This window comes from Enhydra lutris, unplaced genomic scaffold (genome assembly GCF_002288905.1).
Source record: "Enhydra lutris kenyoni isolate GAN:26980312 unplaced genomic scaffold, ASM228890v2 scaffoldscaffold23, whole genome shotgun sequence".
In the NCBI taxonomy this organism is placed as follows: domain Eukaryota; kingdom Metazoa; phylum Chordata; class Mammalia; order Carnivora; family Mustelidae; genus Enhydra; species Enhydra lutris.
In genome coordinates, this window is record NW_019154107.1 from 25889423 (window position 1) to 25896869 (window position 7447).

Sequence of the window (7447 nt, forward strand, 5' to 3'; positions counted from 1 at the left end):
TGATGCGGGGCTCGATGCCAGTACCTGGGGATCATGACCTGAACCAAAGGCAGGCGCTTAACAGACTGAGCCATCCAGGTGCTGCCAGAGCCTCATGACCTGCCCAAGGTCACATACCTGGTAAGAAAGAGAGTCAGCACTCAAAGGGTAGTTTTGTGATTTCTTCCTTTTTTTAAAATTTAATTTTTTTTCAGTGTTCCAAAATTCATTGTTTATGCACCACACCCAGTTCTCCATGCAATACGTGCCCTCTTTAATACACACAACCAGGCTCACCCAACCCCCTTCCCCCCTCCCCTCCAAAACCCTCAGTTTGTTTCTCAGAGTCCACAGTCTCTCATGGTTTGTCTCCCCCTCCCCAAGGGGGAGATTTCCCCCAACTCACTTCTCCTCTCCATCTCCCAATGTTCTCTGTGTTATTCCTTATGCTCCACAAGGAAGTGAAACCATATGATAATTGACTCTGCTTGATTTCAAATCCAACATTTGTTTCAGTGAATGAAGCTACTTGCCAGGGGATGGGGCATGATCTGGAGATCAAGAGGTTCTAAAATAGTTCCTGAAGGTGATAACTTAAAGGATGATAGATTTAGATAAATATGGTAAAAAAAAATTATAGATAAATGCTCAACACCTAAACCATCATTCTTCTAGAATGTTGATTCTCATTCCTGGCTTCATGTGGATGGGGCTTTAAAAACTGATGGTCCAGTCTCACCCCAGAGAGCCTCATGTAATTGATCTGGTGTGCAGCTTGGCATCAGGACTTTCAAAAGCTCCACAGATGATTCTAACGTGCAGCCAATGTTAAGAGCCACTGTTGTAGACCAGTTGTTCTCAGAGTGTTTTTTGGATCAACACCATCAACATCACCTGGGAACTTGTTAGAAATGTAAATTCCCAGGCCTCACACGAGGCATGAATCAGAAACTTGGTATGGGGCCCAGCATCTCTGCTTTAATACCCCCATCTCCAGGGAATTCTGTTGCAGGCTAAAGTTTGAGAATTATTGCACTAGTATAATGCATTTAAAACTTTTTGGGGATGCCTGGGTAACTCAGTTGGTTGAGCATCCAACTCTTGATTTTTGCTCAGGTCATGATCTCAGGGTCATGAGATTGAGGTTTGCATCAGGCTCTTCACTCAGTGGAGAGTCGGCTTGAGGATTCTCTCTCCCTTTACCTCCCTCCCCCCATTCCTTTCTCTCTCTCTCTCTCTCGAAAATAAAATAAAACAAAAAATAAAACTTTTTGGATTAGAACCTATTGTAATAAATGCATTTAAGTAGTATCCCAGTACATTTCTGTATTACATTCTCTTTATTTATGTAACTAAAACAAAATTTTCGTGAAACTTTAGTTACCTTGAATGTGCACTTCAATATTTTCTAGTCTATTGCATCCCATTCCATTTCATTAAAAAAATATGAATCCTGATTTCCTAAGTTAATTTTATAAACCATTAATGGATTATGAAAAACACTGATCTAATGTCCCCTTTTCTGCTATGGGGGTTGGAAAATTAAAATGTACATTCCATAGACTCACTTGCAACTGGTTCTACATGTTATACAGGGTTAAGCAAATCAGGTGCACTCATGTAAGATATGGAAAACAGAATTTTTCTAAGGCAGCATTAACAGAGGTCCCAATGTCAAGTAACCAGCTTCCTGGGTGTTGAGAGGCAGTGTGTGGGATGTCAATTTTCCTGATGTAGATAATAGCAGGTATGGTGTGGTTCTGCAGTGGCACTGGTAATGATGATTGTTTTGACTGTAGCACCTTTTTTTATTATTATTATTGCAGTAGCTATATGGTTCTGGAGTTAGAAACTTCCTGATGTAGAGGAAAATGTAGCTTACCTTGTGAGTTTCCTTTCTGCAGTCTGGCTTTGGGATTTGCTCTAGGAATCTCAACTTATAGTTTGTTTCTTCATCTTTTTCAGTGATTCTTAGTGATTAAGAAACTGCAAGCCCTGAATTGTTTCTGGGTGTAAAATTTGAGGCAGACAAATGTAGGAGATGAAATCGGAGAGACAGATCACAAAGGACTCTGGGAAACAAACTGAGGGTTTTAGAAGGGAGGGGATGGGGAGATGGGTGAGCATTGTGGTGGGTATTAAGGAGGGCATGGACTGCTTGCAGCACTGGGTATTATACACAAACAATGAATCATGGAACACTACATCAACAACTAATGATGTACTGTATGGTGACTAACATAACACAATGAAAAAAAGGAACTTGTATGCCATATTACTTGGAATTTGGAAGTTGTCTTGTAGGTAATTTAGATCATTACATAAATTTAAGTGAAATTTCCAGAATTGAATCTTAACTAGATTGATACTATTCAAATTGTGATCCACATGTCTTTCCTGGTCCAAGTCTACCTGTTATCAGTCTCCAGTAAATTCATAAATTCAGATTAAGTAATTTATAGCAATTGGACAGTGCTGCTACATCCAAATGAGTGATCAGTTGACTTTCATAAAATATTGGTATGCCATCTATTAGGAAAAAAAATCACACTGATCCTTCACCATAGGCAGTTTGAGAATCACAGAGCTAGATTATTCTGGTGATTATGTGGAAATTGAAATGAGGGTATAAAGAAAGACATAGGGAGATTTCTGGACAAGATGACATAGTGACTTCATATTTGATATACTCCTCTGGTCCAAACACATTTGATATACTCCTCTGGTCCAAACACAGAGAGAAATAAAAATGTAAAAATAGAAAACCGAGAAAGACTGTCATCTCTGAAAATAAGAAAATGAAACAGACATACAATGTAGTAGGTATTGGACTTGTTGAGCTTCATGTTGAGAAGTAGAAAAAGGCATCCAGGATTTTAGTGTCTGTGAGGTATAAATTTCTTCCCTTATGGTTAAGTAAGTTGGTAGTAAGTTCAGTGTTGTCCACAAATCTCTTTATTTTGGCTTTGTTTTTTTTAAGGTTTTATTTATTTATTTGAGAGAGAGAGAGAGAAAGAGAGAGAGAGAGACTGACCATAAGCAGGGGAGGAACAGAGGGAGAGGGAGAAGCAGACTCCCTGCTGAGCAGGGAGCTGGATGTGGGGCTCAATCTCAGGACCCCCGGGATCATGACCTGAGCCGAAGGCAGGCACTTAACCATCTGAACCACCCAGATGCCTCTTTATTTTGACTTTGATCTTTATGGTAGTTTAGCTGGATAGAGTGATTTTCTCTCAAGTTCCCATTACCTGCCCTTATCTTTTGGATTAGGGGTATGATGTCAGTCTGTCTCTAATCTGCCAGTTTCCTCCTACATATGATGTTAAAATATTCTTTTAGCTTTTGATACACAGCAGTTTCACTATGATGTGTCTGGATGTGTTTTTTGATTTATTTTTATTTATCCAGTTTGAGATTCAGTATGATTCTCAATGTCATTATTTTTTCAAATATCATTTCTCTTCCATGCTTTGCAATTCTCTTCTGGAACTTCTATTAGACATGTAGTAAATGTGTTTGTTCTAGTTTCTAGGTCTCTTAATTGTGCTTTTGTGTATTTTCTTTTCTTTTCATTTGTACTCCATTTTGGGTAATTTTTCTATACCACCCTTCAAGTCCAATTATATAGTATAGTGCGTTTTTTAACATGTCCATTTAATTGGTAATTTCAAAAACTGTATTTTATTATTTCTGAAAAATTTATTCTGCTGATTTTGAAATCTTTGGTTTCTTGATAATAGTGTTTTCCTCCTCATGATTTTCAATTTCTTATTTTATCTCTTAAGCCAATTTAATATTCTTAGTTTAACATAATTCCATTATATGAAGTTCAAGAGAATAATAGTCTTCATGTTTTCTAATGTTAATTTTCATTCATGGTGGCTGGTTTTATGTATTGATTGTATATACATATTTTTTTATTGTAAGATCTTGCTTAGTGGAAGGGGAGGGAATATTTATGTGTGGAAATCCTATGTGGCCCAATTGGAAGATGGGTCCCTTCAGTGGGGTCTTGCATTTTCTCTTCTAGGCCTCTTGAAGTACAATCAATTTCAGGTCATTTTTCCAATTTTATACTGATTTCTCAGGAGCTTCTTGGATCAGTCAGTGTATTAGTCAGGATAAGATGGAGTATCTTATTTATTAGTGTGGTATATCACTAAATGGGATCTGATCATCAGATTTCCAATATGTGTGTGTATGGGTTTCTCCACAGCCCCAAGCAATTCTCCAGACACCAGCTGGGTGTCCTACAGTGCAGCTATGACACTATCTACCTGGAGATAGTACCAGATCCCACAGATTAAATGTTTAGTTCCTCAAGACTGCCCCTCCCCCCACCACACCCACACTTCTGGTACCAGTCACAAGTGCAGATTATCACCTGCACTTCTGACCAACTGGTTATGAGTCAGAAGTTCCCACAACTCCCTCCTTGGGTTTGACAAACTTGCTTCAGTGGTTCACAGAACTCTGGAAACCCATTTATTCACTAGATTACTGTTTTATTATAAAAGAACATAACTCAGGAACAGGCAGGCAGAGGAGATGCATAGGGCAAGGTATGGGGAAATGATGCAGAGCTTCCATGCCCTCTCTGGGCCCACCACTCTCCCCACATCTCCATGTGGTCACCAATCTGTTTTCCAAATCCTGTCTTTTGGAGTTTTTATGGAGGCCTTTTACATAGGTACGGTTGATTAATTCATTGGCCATTAGTGATTGAACTCAATCTTTAGGCCCTCTCCCCACCTCAGAAATCAAGAAGAAGAGATTGAAACTTCCAATTCTCTAATCATATGGCTGGTTCTACTGGTGACCAGCTCCACCATTAGGTGCCTTCTAAAAGTTACCTCATTAACATAATAAACGATATCTTTATTGCTCTGGTCACAGGAAATTCCAAGCATTTTAGGAGCTCTGTGCCAGAGTCCAGGATGAAGACCAAATAGATATTTCTTATTATAAATCTAGTATCCCATTAGTATATTTTGTGATAATGAATTATCATTGCATTTCTATGATAAAACCTACTGGGTTGTATTTCTTGGATAAATCCTAGGTGTTTTAATGTTTCTTTTGTTTTGTCTTCAGTTTACTGCTGGATTTTACTTCATGAGATGTCTAGGATTTCCTTTTCTTATATTTTCCTTCATAAATGTGTGTGTGTGTGTGTGTGTGTGTGTGTGTGTGTGTGTGTAGGGAGAGAGCAGGCAAGCAATTAATTCAGTCCTGAAATTTCTGTGGCTTAAGACAACAAATGTTTGTTTCTGGCTCATACAAAATCTGCTTCAAGCTGGGCATCTCCTCAGAGCAGCTCTCCCTAAGCAGTGATTTAGGTGGATCCAGGCTCTTTTCCATTTTATGCTGTTGTTATGGCTTCTAGGTCTCTACAGCAGGAGATGAAAGACCTCAAAGATGGAAGGGACTTTTGACTTCCTTGACCCAGAAGTGACCATGGACAAAAGCTAGTCACATGGCCCCACACAACTGCGAAGGGATGGGGAAGGAAAGGAAAACTAAGTATTGGAAAGCATAAGTAATGTCTGCCGCACAGGTAGTGTAAATTTGTACCCTATGAGGGTAGCCTGTAATTTTAAATTCTCAAGGGAGACTTTTTTTTTCACCCAAATCCCAGATCCAGACATTGACCTTTGCTGGGGGATTTATAGCCTGTCTATACCTCTGAACAGAGTACACAGTTTGGCAGCCTATGTTTTATTCAGGGATCTTAATTCCATCCACTGGCCTCACAAGTGGCCAAAATCTTGGTGTTTGTCCAAGTGGTTAAAATATGCAAGTCTTTTATTTACTGATGTAGCTAATGCCCTTGCGGTAGCCAAAGCACTAGTGTCTATATATTTAGTAGGTCTTCTTTTAATTTTTGACTCTTGGGGATTCCTTCTTTCCTAAATCTTTTTATTTTGATATAATTTCTAGGCTAAAGAAAAAGTATAAGGTTGAAGCTCCAGCCCAGTTCCACTAAGGCTATTCCCCGAGTCCACAGAAAGCTGAACTATGGCCCTGACTTTGGCTTACTGGGACATCCATGGGCTGGCTTATTCAATCCACCTGCTTCTGAAACACACAGACTCAAAACTGTGAGGACAAGAAACATGTGATGGAGGATGCCCCAACTCTGACTGAAGTCAGTGGCTGACTGAAACATTCAAGTTGAGCATGGACTTTCTCAAACTGCCCTACTTAATTGATAAAACTCACGAGATCACCCAGAGCCATGTCTTCCTTCACTGCATTGCTCACAAACACAACCTATGAGGGAAAACAGAAGAGAAGATTTGTGTGGACATTTTGAAGAACTAGGTTACAGACACCTTCAATCAAACTTGACTTAGAGAAATGGAAACGTGAGTACTTGGAGGGTCTCCCTAAAAAGATGAAGCTCTTTTCACAGCTTCTAGGGAAGAGGCCACAATTTTCAGGGGACAAAATCACCTTTGCAGATTTCCTTGCTTACGGCATCCTTGACACGCACCATATATTTGAGCCCAAGTGCTGGGATGCATGAAACATGAAAGATTTCGTCACCCTCTGGCCTGAAGAAGATCTCTGTCTGTATAAGGCCCAGCTGCCTCCTCCCAGGCCCTATGTTCAGAATGATCGCCATGTAGAGCAACAAGCAGGGACCTGTTAAACCAGGAAAGAGGAGTGAGGAGCTAGCACTGCACCAGTACTGGTATGCTGGGTCCCTGGAGAAAAGATGGACCTCCCTGCATTCCAGAATCACCCTTCTTGTTCCTCTCTCCTACTTTTCTTTCCCTTCTTTCTCACCTCAGGGCTTACTAGGCCCTTTTTACTTCCCCAGTCTCTGTTCATGTGGGTCCTTTAAAGCTTTACAACACCCAACTTTTCTTCAGCGAAGTCTGCCCCCCACTGACATTATCCTTATTGCACTAATGTCAACCAGACTATCCTTCCTTTTGTGGTTGTCTCTGCTTTGAGGTACCCAACTGGACCCCTCATCTATAGAGCTCAGGTCTGAGCTACCCAACATTGCCCTGAAGACCAGTATTGCCCTGGTATGCAGGCCCTAGTCCCCTAGCATGGTCCTTGCCCCAGCCCTGCCTAATCTCCAGGAAAGCTTCAATATACATGCACACACACAATTTATGAATATAAAAGAAGAAAATCCTAGACCTATCTCATGAAGCAAATGTTATCCTATGAAATTCAACAGTACTGAAAATGAAACAAAATGAAAAATAAAAACATCTCAACCATATTAATCATGTTTAAAAATTTTCCATATTTATATGTTTTGATGACTTGGAGCCTTGCTAGTCTTAGGGACAATTCCCCTCCCAGGGCTGGCCAATTTCTAGAAAGAGTAAGCAACTTGCCTACCAGCATGTCTTTCATATGCAAAGCAAATAATCCATAGGCCATGTCTCTAACCACATCTTTACCCTCTTACACATCAAACCAGTATTCACCCTGTCCCAAATCA

General features: G+C 40.0%; 1 pseudogene; it reads left to right on the forward strand.

The window, feature by feature from the left end:
- Window positions 1-5997: 5997 nt before the first annotated feature.
- On the forward strand, window positions 5998-6611 carry LOC111150405 (annotated as a pseudogene).
- The last annotated feature ends 836 nt before the right edge of the window (window positions 6612-7447 follow it).